A 12,584-nucleotide genomic window follows, 5' to 3' on the forward strand; every position below is an offset into this window, starting at 1 on the left:
TGAATGGTAGATTATCAAACAACTATTATAATTTCAAACTTTGGTGGCTGATCTTGCAGTTCACATTATTAATCCCGTCTTTGTTTATGATCTTCAAACCTTAACCTTGAGATTATATATTACATTTCCCAGGGCTGTAATTTATCAATTTTCAACTCTAGATTTAATATCACAGACTAAAATTACATTTTAACGGATTCCACCGAATAAGTTCTCTCTTATGTTTAATTTCATATTAAACAGGAATATTAGATACACAAATGATCAAGTTGCAGGATCAATTATTTCTGTGTATTTTCCTCTACTTTCAATGATGCAAAATGGTGGATAATCTAATATTCCAAATTCATTTTTAAATAATATGCCTTGAAAAATGGTTAATATTCACAAGTTTGTTAAAATAATTTTACAAGACTCATCATAGAAAATAATGATAGGTATGTAAAGTTGGCAACCTTTTCATTAGCATGTGCTAATCTGTCTTTTTTTTCTTACAACAGCTATGGCACTCGTTGATTTTGGCATATTTTCACGGCATTCCCTAACTGGCGTGAAATCCTAGCAATACCCCAACCCATTTCCATGATTCTAAATGAGCTATGAGGTGTGTTATGCGCCATACATATGTGAATAAGAAAACCAACCATTTTTTTCTACACATTGATGATACATTGCTGCTGGCTGAAGGCACATGACATCTACTGTATACCCTGAATAGCTTCAGTGCAGTAACAGAGGAATTGGAATTTAAGTTAAATGCATGCAAATTGGATGCAATTGTGCTCAATACAGTTGCGAGTTGTTTTAAAAAGTAAGATGATATTGTATATATTGGTTGGGTGTTCATGAGAAATTGTAAGATATATAAATGAATTAAATAGATGGCAAACATCATTGTTGGTATTATTTGAAGTATCATGGGCTACAATCTTGAATTAATGGAAGGGTTTCAATGTTTTAACGAAACCTAGAGTAGCAGTGCTGGCAAGACCAATGATATTTGCTCCTGGTGGGGTCACCCATGCCAGATAGGTTGAGGGGTTAGAGCAGAATGATAAGTCTCCGTGCAGTGTTTGTTCCTAATGTGGTGGCCATTTAAGTTATGACATCGCATTACATCAAAGACACTATTGAGGAAGGAAATGGGAAACTTATATTATTTATCCGGAGCAAATATGATGGCACCAAATAAGAAAATGAAATTCAAAGAAGGATGCAGGAGATGCACGACGGGATGCTGGAGATGGTAATTGAGGGGAGAATGCTGGGAAAAGAAGGCACTGAGAGGAAAATAATAGGCATCTTGGATGGAATTAAGGTAGGAAGGAAGAGGATATGCAGAGCTAAATCATAAGTTATTGTAAATTGTACTGATACTGGATTTTTTGTATCAAATTAATTAGGGCTTATGACTACAGTGCTAAAGTCCATCAAAAATCTACCTTAACCCTGCTGCTAAAAAATATATGAAATTAATATGTTCCTAAGGCAGCAAAAAGTACTGTACATAAAGGAAGGAAGTGGGTATGCAGAGCTAAATGATGAGTTATAATATCAAATTGTACAGCAGCTAAGGATTTTTCATGTCATATCAACTCAGACTTCCGAGTACAGTAGTCTTGTGGTGATCCAATTTTAAAGAATAAGTCTACCAACCCCAGAATTATTTAATGGAAATGAAAGTTAAGACACTGCTCACAATGAGCAAATTGTTTTAATGTAGTGGTTATGCTATCTTGGGGAGTGTTAGTGGTAAAAATAGGAGAGATAGGATGGAGTATGAGTTAGCCATAAAATAATGATGCTTAGGTCCACTGGTTACCCCTAAGTATGAAAGAAGTGCTTTGAACTTGTTGATTAATATTGAGAGACTAGATGACCACCTAGTCATCCAACAGACATTTATATGTATGAGAGAAAACTAAATGGTTAGAATAAAAGAAGTATTAATGAGAAATTTATAGGTGAATGTTGTCAAAGTGACTCAAGAAAAGGAATATTAGGTATCTCAGGAAGAGAAGAGCAAATTTCAAATAATATGACTCACATTAAAAGAATTTTAATGTAATTGGGAATTACTTGACTTTATCCAGTATGCACATTACTAGAACAACCTCCCGATCTAAAGTCCTAAATGTAGTGACATAAAGTCACTAATGTTTCTCTTTTGTCATTTGACTTAGCACTCAGCCCAAGATTATCTGTTGGCAGTGTGCCCATCAACATCTCCTTTTGGGTTCAGTGTATATTTTTGGTGGGATCACCACACATCCATTACAAAGTTCTCTAATATTCTCATTTGCTATACCTGTTAGAGACTCCTGTCTTGGCTATCACTTTCTATTTCCATCCACAGTGGTTTTGTTCTCTGTAGAATTTGTTTTACCATCCCTGGCATCATTAGGTCTTGTCTGGTGGTTCTTTATTTCATCAGTGAATTTATGGTTGAATACATCATCGTAATGAAATCTTATGACTATTTTTCTTTACTTTGTGTCAATGTTATGCTTAGTCACATTATCACCTTTCAGTTGGTTAATTACAGACTTTTTTATTTTTTTCCCATTAAATTTTCTTGGGTGATACTTGGGCATCTCTGACATGCCACCTTTTCAATTTCTGTTGTGTTTGTTTAATTTATTCATATACCTGGTTCTGTTAATTTGGCATAAGAATTCTAATCCCATTGTTAACTTTACCCTTAGTTAACTTTACCCTTAGTTAACTTTACCCTTAGTTGCTTGCTCATAAGTATTTTGGCTATGGAGGGAAGTAATTCTGACAAGGGTGTGTCATTATTATTCTACAGAATATCAAAGGGACTTGATTTCTCCTCTAAAGCTTCCTGGAAGACAAACTTACCTATGTGCACCATGTGTATTTCACTTTGAGGAAAATGACAACATGCATAACTCTATATACTATAAATCACCCCAACAGCAGTCCATAATCAAATAAAACAGTTTTCAGCTCCCTAAAATTTCTATTTCATTTCATGTTATCCAAAATACCTCCTCTTTTCCTCCATCTATCTCCCTGACTCAACATTCACCCAAAAGTCATAGTCTATAACATTGCCCCACAGAATCTTCTGTGTTCAGTTTTCCTTCCATATTTGAATTTATGTCAAGAACCTCTCTTCCCTAGCCTCAAACCTTAAGCTTATTTTCTCTTCTCAATGACCCAAGTTTGGATGTACAAACACTGTACTCTGTGCTAAAATTTTTAATAATCTTTCCTCACATTTATGCCTAAGTTTCCCTTTATTAACTCTCTCCTCTTTGTAATTCCTTGTTTACTTATCACATTTTTTTCCTAATATCCTCACTATCATTTTTACATCTAAAATGCTTCCGAAATAAGTGAAATATTCTTCATTTCTTGTTAATGCCTCCTACTTTGATTTTTTTTTATTCCCATTTCTTGATAATTTTATAACTGATTTATCATTTATTCTTAACCAATACTTCTGATATGAATTCTCTGATATGAATGCCCTCAGCATTGATTTACATTCCCTCAGCTTACTTCCTGGCTTTTTTCTCTTATCTGCAAATCTAACAGACTTGATAAGCTCCTATTTATTTTCATTTCTATCTTCACCTCTTCCCATTCCTTTCTAACCATTTCCTTGGTATATACTTACAGGCATTCATTGAAAAACACAGTTGATAATGGACAACTTTGTCCTAATCTGCTTTTGGATAACCTAATTATCTTATCATTTCTCCATTCTTTAATGATTAAGCATGAGAGCTAAACAATGGCAGGTTGTAATTTGGTTGGGAGGAGGTTTAAAAGGCAACTTAAGTTTCCCCTTTATTCATAGCCTTTTCTTTTCCAACGTGGAATTTTCTCCCAGCCTCCGACTCTTAGTGGATTTAAATTGCTGAATTAAAGTATAAATTCATTGTGTACCTGAAATAAATATCATTGTCAAGAAAATGTTCACTAACTCAATACTTCATCATTCTATGCTAGTGTAAAAAAGGAAATTATTATCTATGTGGCTGTCAGTTTTTCCAGTAAATCCTTCAACATATATACTTAAGAAGTGTAAAAATCATTACCCTCAGGATTAATCAGTGCTTAGACGAAATTGGAAGGAAGGTTTTTTTGGGTTTGTATTCGTAATTACCAGGAAGAAATCTAGTCAAATGATTTCACTAATTCAATTTTTATCCTGCTCTGAAAGACGTTATTATTCTCATGACACAAGCCACCAAGCATGACTGTGGCAATTCCCTTCCATGCATAAAAAACCACAATCTGATATTCAGTGTTACATTAAACCCTTCTTCAATTCCTCATACTTCCTTCCTCCTTTAATTCCATCCAATACACCTATCCTACTCCTACCTCTTCCTTGTTTGCCGAGCATTCTCCCCTATCAGTCTTCAACCTCATGTTGCCAATCAAAAAGCTCTGCATTCATTTTTCCTTACTTCTTTGGATTTCTGAAAGGCATTATTTTAGCATTATGACAGAAATTTAGGAATAAAAGGTAATTTTCTACATGATGGTAGACTAAATTGCCAGGTACTTTTTAAATGTAGTGACTACACATCACTAATAGCTGTTAGAAAACTGACCACAGTTGGCTATATTTATGAGAATATTTAAAAATATGGGAGCAGACAAGATAGATAGCTGGAGGGACTTTTTCAAAGACTCAGCATGAACCGAACAGCATTAATTAGGGTGAATGGAGACCCAAGATCACCTCTGATAGCCAGTGGAGTCAGAGAGTTTGTAATCATTTATTCTCTTTCATTTATACTCAAAATAAAGGATAGTAAAGAAGGTCTGAAAGTAAGAATAGAAGTTGAAGAGAAACTGATTATTTTAGAAAGATTTCCTGAAAATCGAGCATCTGACAGTCATTTAGCCAATATGGTTGCCATTAGTGAGCGAATAAAGGAGAAGTATAAGTTTAATGGATGAAGCCCTAGCATCATTAGGGCAAGAAAATAATGAGAGTCTATCTTGGAATAGACAAAAGAAGTTACACATTTTAGAAGAGGGCCAGATTTTAGGGTTATTGAAACAGAAAATGTGTATATTGTAGAAAAGTAGATTTCATATATAACTCTTAAGCTGCTCCTATTTGAATTCATTCACTCCTAATTCAATGTTCAACATACTTTCATACTTATCAAGAATCTTGTCACATTTCTTTTCTTGTAGTTAATCTTCATTATACTTTAAAACACTTAGCAATAAATAAAATCCCTTGGAGGTCTGAGTGGCTATTGCTTATCCATCTGCAAGTAAACTTACTTAATCATCTTGCTTCCCACTTTTATTTTCAACTCATGGCCCTACCGTGTCAGCCTTAATATTTTCTCAGCATGTAAGTTTTAAAGAGTACTGATGACAACAAATAACCTCTCATACTCACTTGCATATTACTCCCCATCCTAATTCTCCCTCTTTTACACATATGTGCCATAAGCTGCATATATGGGTTTTTGATATGTTACCTTTCCAAACAATTTTTGCCAAAACTCTGTAATACTTTCATCAGCTTTGTCTTTTCTACTCTGTCACCTTCCTAAAATGCACATATCACACATGGGCATTTTGGATATATTCTCCTCTCCTTTCCTTTTAATCTCTTATTACTACAATGTTATTGCATTCACAAAAGCAGAGTTTACAAGGAAGGAATCAGTTGCAGCCCCAAAATATGGTTTTGTTGTAAACCAATGGATCTTGCATGCAGTATCCATGATTGCCAGTCTTCCATAGAAGAAAATCATTGTATTGCCTGCAAATACAATAATTCATTGTTGCACTCTGTCTCTGAAGAAAATGAGCAAAATTAATTTTTGTGATTTTTGAGACATGGGCAGAGAAATAGTAAGCAGAAGATTAGGCATGAAAATAGGAGTGAGATATTTTAGTGGAGTTGAGGAAGTTTTTGAATGAATTTTCATGGCGAGGAAAAAGTGGATTGGAATTGAAAATTGAAAGATAGGGAACCAATGAACATTGTGATGGAACAGATAATGATGGGAAAACAGAGATGAAATAGGTATTGGGTTGACCTTGTACTATATGGCAGTGAATCTTGAAACTCAGCTCATTATCCATTACGTGGGAATAGGAAAAGAATAAATATTTTAGTTACCATGATGGGGGTTAAATATATGGCGGTGTTTGAATGGCTATAAATAATGTAGCTCCGTGTTTATTTGGTTATAAAAAGTGATTTAAAGCCCAAGAATGATGTGAAATTGTTTTCAAATACCCTTTGAATCATAGTTGTGTTTCATTAGTAGATTCCTAGAAATGAATGTAGGTATTTATCATATATAGCTGTAGACCATCCATTTCTGTGCTTTGTGAATATTCTCAATTTGCCATCACACCTATACATATTTTCAAAAAATGCTACTTCTGTATTTTAGGCATAACATTCTTACAGTGCTGCATTTTCCTCCAGAACATAATCCATCAGTTAAGTATTCTTTTTGCAATGTTATTTGCTAGTATTACAAATGCATCGATGAGTTCATAAAATCAAGATCAACATAGGTTCTACTTAACTCAAGCTCCTCAGATGTGGTTTATGATTCCACACCATCTTTTTATGCCATAGAAAAATTCTCAGTTTAAGATCTTGTAAGCATCCTAAATTTTATACTTTATATGTATTCAACTTTTGCGTGTCCAAAAGATTAATATATACAACCAATTAATACAGTTTTCTTTCATAATAATCAATGTTAATTATAGATTCCAAAGTATGTTTGATCAACTCCATCACTCAATTTTCTATCTTATTATATCCTCATTTTTTTCACAGAGAAAGGATCTGGTCCTCCTTTTACTCTGAGTCGAATTCTTTGTCCTGATTTTTGCTTGATTTTTAGAACATGTCACGTGGGGCTTAGTATTACAAGAGCTCTGACATAACCTATCCAATCAACCATTGGGTTCATTACTTTGCGTGTCTTCTACATCATACCAACTAGAATTTAATATATGAACTACCTACAAGTTTTTAGGCCTTCCAATTTAGTTTCTCAGGATTGGGAGAAGATGAACAGAAGTGATTGAGCTTAAAATATGCAGGCATTCCTTCTGAATTCAAGACATAAATGGCTGCTCCATACAGTTCACATGGTTTGCTTAGCTACTGCTACGGTGAAATGCATTTTCAATACTTAAAATTAGATTATTTAGTGCACAAGAACGGAGTTTCCACTGTGTGGTTTATGTCAATCAAAATTAATTGTCAATGGAGGGAGATATGCATGATATTGTAATGGGTGTGAAAAATGTGCATTCGGGAGTGCAACATGTTCAAGAAGTGGAATGTCTCATGAAAGGTAATCCAAGAAACCTCAATCATGGTTGATCAGTGGACAAAAGGGGTAACCCTACAGAAATTATCTTGACAGTTATGAAATCAGAAACAGAAAACACTGAGGAGACCTTGAAGGCTCCTATTAATCAAAGTGATACTCAGGTTCAATAAGGGATAAAATTAAAGATTATTTTCACATGTAATTTGTTGATTATTATTTGCATTACACTCATTCAAGGTATGCGTTGATGAAATAGATAATTTCTCAGACCAGATAATCTCTTAACGTAACTGTGTTTAACTGATGTCACATCACTGATATGTAATAAGTTTTCGATTATGACACCCGTCTTTACGAAATCCAGGACCGAAGAGAAATATTACTCCCTGGTCCATACCGGATTGCAAAAACCGAGTTGGGAACCAGAGTGCTAACCCTCGGGGATCCCCTTCTCTCAATCGCGGGTCTCCAGGCGCGGCGAATACCCATGTGAATCGCAGGCCGGATGGTATGGCCGAACGCAGACATAAATCTATCAGACTGTTTGAAAGTATCCATTTCTTACTAGGGGTTAGTTTTCGGATATGTCTCCCCGCCTCTTATGACAGGCAGGGATACTGCCGGAGAATTCTCAATCCCCCTACCCACATCAGGGTACGGGGATTGAGATCTACCATAGGAATGATAGAGTCACCGCGAAAGAGGAATTGAATGCTACCCAAGGATATCCCAGTGCACTGCACAGTCCGTCGGATGGGACGAAGTTGACTCATCGTACTTCCGAGGCTGGATTGGCAATGCTGCTTCACCTGTGCCTCAACCCCCCCCCCCAACCCCCTCTCCTCTGACCCTCGACCCTCCCCGTTATGTACAAGGTGACATGTCCTTATGTGATAAACTCAAAGAAAACTAAGGAAATATTCAGGTCCATACTACCTACTGCGGAATAGTAGTGGCTAACAGATTTATTTTACCGAGTTCCTGATGGAATTTTCCTTACAGCAATTTATCGCCAATTTAATTGAAACTTCCAATTATTTCCCGGGTCGTAAGGCATTGGCATCATCATTGGGCTCATTTACTACATGTGTGTTAAGGCTTGAATTTTTTATAGTCATGGACTATCAATGAGACCCAAGTCTGGATTCAATGAATGACCACACGATGGCTCGCTTAATGACGCGCGCGCATTTCTGGAGGGGCACGCAATTGCATTGTGGGCTGATGGTCTTGGAGGCAGCTGTACGTACACTCGAGCTTTCGGCGAGGAAGGGAGCGGTTAACTGTAGGACTCCAGTTCGCTCCAGTGCAAAACCCTGCGAAGATATGCGAAATGCGCACTTTCGGAATTGAAATGGGCTAGCAATTCCCTCCGCCTCCTTTTCCCTCGTCCCAATTCGATTTCACCCTCTCTTATGCGAAGTCTCCCCCTCAATAAACCTCCCTAGCCTCCCCCGCCTTCTTCCCAAAGTCCCCCCCCCCTTACGTGCCGACGGCAAAAGCTAGTTCGCTTTGAGAGCCGGGATGAGCCAGCCGATCGAAGCGGATGGACATCGCTATCCCGGAGTTCGTGGAACCCGCAAGGGAATATCGTCCAGATACTCTGGAAAAGACTAATTGGTCGACATCACGGGGAGTTCTGTATCATTGGTGAGTTGCGATGCCACACAAGCCCACGTGCAAACATACCGTGGTAGAATAGCCTTCTTCATATGAAGTTTCTAATTATCAGGTTTCGATTATCTAGATCTTAGGGCCACTTTCCAAAATTAACGGTTGCATGTTGGTAGGCATGTAATCAGCCTACAAAAATTATTTTGAAATGTGATTTCCCTTGCTGCTATCCGTATAATTCATACACTGAGCAAAGGGTTGAAGTACGCGGTAAATCCTATATTCAGCTTGGCTCAGTTGTCGTTGGTCATTGTCCTGGGGATGTATTAATGATGGTCCCGTTATTGTCATCACTGGGGATCGGAATGGTGCGGTGGGTAACGAATTGGCTTCCCACTCAAAGGGTCCTAGTTTGGATCCTAGAGGCGGCAGGTATTATTCAGTGGTGTCTCGATCCCTACGATGAAGGTGCTTCGTGGAGAGCACTGTGAGTCAATACACCGCCCGTCGGATGGGACGTAAAACTGAGGACCTTTTGGAGCCTTTCGTTAAAGAGTGGACGACTGTCAACGTCAGGTTTCTCTCCACCCTTCCTACCCCTACTGGCGCCAATGACCTTGGCTTTCGGCAACACCCCCTAAAATTACAAAAATTGTCGATCCACGGGAATACTGAGGTTGCTATCACGGCCGTGGTAGCTTCCAATTCTTGTGTGCACACACATTGAAATTTCGATTTGCGATGTCCAATTCTTCGTCATTGTAGAAACTCCACAATTTATAATCTGATTACCTTCTGGTCTCCCCCTCGTTTGGCATGTGATTCGAAATGCGGAGGGACTGCAGATTCGATCGCGTGTTAAAAGGTCAAAAGTTAAACCTGAATTTTGTAGGTGATTCTTTCGTACGAGACGGTGGCACCCTAATTAGTATCGCGCTCGCCGTCCAAGCAGAGAGGCTGTGCGCCCAAATCTAGCATCGGGTATCTATTTCCCAGGAATCCTTGAAGGGAAAACAAAGCAACCGTCCCGGCGCGTTGGAGCTCGGGGATATGAGCCACCAATTCCTTAATTTTGTCAGTTTAAAATAAATACTGTTTTTAAATTGCTTTCTCTACAGATACGACTTGGATGAGGTCACTCCTGGGATGAAACATGTCGAAGCTTCCCTGGTCATTTCATCTGAGACCTATTGCAGGAAAATCACCTGAAGAAATCTCCACCTGCTGCCGAGAGGAGAAAATATGGGTAGAATCTTAAAGATTAAGGTTGCTCTGGCTTTACTGATACAATTTGCCAAATATTTTCACTCATTTCCCTAATAGGATGATAAATTATTTAGATTTTGTCTAAGCAAGTAGAAATGGTGTAAAGGTTGACTCTGAAATAGAGCCGAGAGTAAAGGATTACTATGTATTTTCCATAAAACTTGACCTTTGCAACAAATAGTTTCAACGCAGTCATAATTCTTAGCTACCTCAAGATGACGCCTGTATGTTGAAATTAGATGTAGCTAATAAAGGTTTTGTGGGAGATGCATCACATTCTCCTTTCATTCCAAAATAAATTTCCATGCAATCAATCCTGATATTGAGTGTATTAAAGGGGAGAATGTTAGGCAAGATGGTGACTGTAGGAATATACTGGGATGTTGGATGGAATGAAAGGATATAGAATAAATATGGAACAGAAGGATTAATTATAATGTGTCGGGTATTCTTTTTTGGCAAGGTTGGGAAGTGAAGTGGCAGTGGAAGTTTTATTTTAGTGTCTTTCCAATATACAAACTTTAAACTTTTATTTACCGATGAACTAATATATTATTTACAAGTTAGTTTCATTATTTAGTAATAGTAGTGAAAAGTATGTTTTACCTTTTATTGTGAAATATTTTACCAAATTAAAAAATCATTCCACAATGAAAACTTACTTGTAAAATATGGTACCAATTTCTGGTGGTGGACAAAGATTTTGTGAGGCCACTTCTTAAATATGTAGTATCTGCCAAATCAAGTGAGTTTAAACAGATTTTTTGTATCATATGACTCGGAAATTTATCATTTTCATGACTTCTAAGGTGCGATTAGAGATTAAAATTAGCTTTTTTGAGGGTAGAGTAGCCCATGTTGAAAGCATCAAATCTTTGGAAAAACAATCCAAAAAGTAATCAAAGAAGCCCAGTTTGTAATCATCCCAATGATGCAGAATTGTTATCTTATTATTTATTGAAAAGTCATTTTTCAAATTTAATCATTTTATTTAAATAATCTTATGAAGGAAATTTAGCATGCAATTATTTCTTCTGGGAGGAGTGGTAGCCAAGGGATTAGATCATTCAGTTTAACTCCAAAGGGCCCGGCCTGATCCCTGGTGAATTTGGAAAATTCCTAGCTTTACTGTATTTCCACTATTTTTAGCGTGATCAACATGCAAACCACATGTAGCCCAAGAAAATGAGCTGCCTCATCTCAGTTTCTTAATTTTGGTATGATGCCCCAATTTGCCAAACACCTTTGCAACTGGGTGCGAGGTATTCTGTCAACCCTTAAATGCCACATGCCTTAGGCCTTTGTGAGGTGAGCTGCACTCTAATATTTAAAAAATTAATCTTTGTGCTGATCACTGTAGATACTCTTGTTTAATCATTTGGTTAGTTTGATTTTCATTGTTTTCAAATTTAAGTATCATGGATATAGGTGAAACCATATTACATGCCAAGCTTATGCTAACTGGGATGTTATTTTCATTTAGGTTATCCAAAAATATTAATAAACTCGTAGGTTGGCTTTGATATACCTCATTTAGTAATGAGCTGAATTTTGTGTGACATTCACTAATCAACAGGGTAAAAATGGGGGCCAGTCCCTTTTCTTGTGCAACTTTGTTGTTTCCCAGTAAGATCTGGTACCCAAATAATCCCACAGCATGGATCTCGCCCACGAAGGAAGGGAAAAATTTTCCCAGTCAGCTCCTTTCAAAGAAGCCATTTTTTCAATAAAATAAAATGAAAGAAAGCAGAGGGTCTCAGGGCAACACTTGGAATCAAATCCAGGTCCCCAGGGTAGTAAATCATCACGCTACCCATTGGACTACCACACCCTCTGCCTAGTTTGTGTGTAACATATTTTTAAACGAGTTAAGTCAAACCAAATTTTAAAAAATTCAGTGAAATCAGAATTAGCTATAGTTCCTCACCTTAATTTAACAGAAGTATTTTTACCCACAATAAATGTTATGTCAAGAACGTGATCCCTTTCTCTGGGAGATAAGTGAATTATTATGAAAGCTAATGAAAATTTAAATCACTCTAAATAATTTGAAGGTGTCATGTTAAAGTTTCTCTTATCATTTATATTTCAATTGTTTTCCTTCAGGTCTTCCATTGGATGTTTATGCTAGGTGAGAAGAGGAGCATCCATGGGAATCGAGGTTGATCAGCAAGCTTTCTCACCAAAGGAAATACGGAATGAATGTGTATATTTCCTTGCTGGTGCCAAGTTGGGGCAGTGATGTCAGCGTCTAAAGAAGTGCACTTCATGTGGTGTTAGCCTTAAATGAGGCCTCTGAATAGACTGGAACTCCTTCACTGCTAACTTTGTGGATAGTGGTGGCTATAAGGGTAATTCAGTAAAATGGTTTGGCTAAAAAAGCATATA

At 37.0% G+C, this 12,584-nt stretch overlaps 1 long non-coding RNA gene across 2 annotated transcripts; it reads left to right on the forward strand.

The window, feature by feature from the left end:
- Window positions 1–8,853: 8,853 nt before the first annotated feature.
- LOC139686900 (uncharacterized) lies at window positions 8,854–12,584 on the forward strand. Of its 2 annotated transcripts, none has more exons than XR_011700570.1 (3): window positions 8,854–8,966; window positions 10,049–10,196; window positions 12,303–12,584. It is a non-coding gene; the product is annotated as an uncharacterized lncRNA (long non-coding RNA). The 2 variants fall into 2 exon arrangements; XR_011700569.1 differs by having other exon boundaries at window positions 10,049–10,176.

Source organism: Hetaerina americana, unplaced genomic scaffold (genome assembly GCF_022747635.1).
Source record: "Hetaerina americana unplaced genomic scaffold, ioHetAmer1.1.p SCAF_15, whole genome shotgun sequence".
Classification (NCBI taxonomy): domain Eukaryota; kingdom Metazoa; phylum Arthropoda; class Insecta; order Odonata; family Calopterygidae; genus Hetaerina; species Hetaerina americana.